The sequence below is a fragment of the Polyodon spathula genome, chromosome 1, assembly GCF_017654505.1.
Source record: "Polyodon spathula isolate WHYD16114869_AA chromosome 1, ASM1765450v1, whole genome shotgun sequence".
NCBI classification, from domain to species: Eukaryota; Metazoa; Chordata; class Actinopteri; order Acipenseriformes; family Polyodontidae; genus Polyodon; species Polyodon spathula.
This window is the reverse complement of record NC_054534.1, coordinates 32,904,917-32,906,219: the sequence shown is the minus strand read 5'-3', so window position 1 is coordinate 32,906,219 and position 1,303 is coordinate 32,904,917.

Sequence of the window (1,303 nt, the reverse complement as noted above, 5' to 3'; positions counted from 1 at the left end):
CCACCCAAAAGCACCAATCAAAACTGCAGCTTAAGAGAAATGTGTAACACAATACATACCCCAGAGATAACGTGAGATGCTTGATATTCTAAATAAATAAATAAATAAATAAATAAATAAATAAAATGGTTCTTTGAAAATCTGCCTTTTTTTTTTTTTTTTTTACTGGTGATTGCAAACAAAATCTGTGTCCTAGATTACTATGCCCTGTATAAAACATATGAGACAAATGCGTTTTAGTATTTAGCAAAAAAAAAAAGAAAATGTATTTATTATTTCAATGATTCATGCCCTTACTAGAACACTAGATTCCTACTATCTATATGTTCAAGATAATACCTTTAATTCTGTGCATACAAATATATTGTAGTAAGTTTATTTATAGCTTTCTGGTGAAACATAGCCCCTCCTCTTCGAAAATAACACTGAGTGCATGGAGCTTTGTATTACAGAGAATTAAACAAACTAGAAATCAGTACATAGTATTATGTCAGTAAGAATGTTAACATTTGTTTGGGAATTAATTAATTGTTAAATGATTAACAGAAGGTTACAGCATTATTGCTGTTTATTCTATTCACACACACACACACACACACACACACACACACACACACACACATAAAATGCAGTTATATGCAATACATATTTGTGGCTGGGGCTTTCTGTTATTATGATGACATAAACATATGATGATTTTTAATGTTACTGTGCATATTGCTGTCAGACATCACAAGGTGGGCTGAAAAGGCAGCATGAGATCATAAAGCAAAAAGACTGACTTGGGTATAATATCTGATACTGTGCATGGAACTCTAGATCTTCTTACTCCCATGAGCCTGAGGGTCAGATCATCTAAGCAGGAAGAGGGGTCCCTTGGCGAATGTGGGTCATGTTTCCAAGGCGGACATAGCTCAACTCAATCCATCATTGAGTGTTTTAAAAAAAAAAGAGTTAAAATCAAAGAACATGCAATAAAGCCATGTCCTAGACACCGTTTGAACTCAGGGGCTGTATTGTCTCCATAGTGCTTGGATCTAAAGATGACCCTGAACTAGAACAGTTCTCTGTTTTCTCTTTAATAAAATTTATAAATAGAGAACATGTCAAACCATTCCTTAGTACCATAAGTTGAAGGACAATGTATCCATTTCAGTAAAGGATAAAGAACCTACATGCCACCACAGCGCTTAGACAGTTAAAATCAATACTCACTGTAAATCCGAAGAAGTCCTAACTGTAGCACTAAACATTTCACATCAGTTTAAAGCTTGTCTTTCTTTTCCACAGGCCAACAGATACA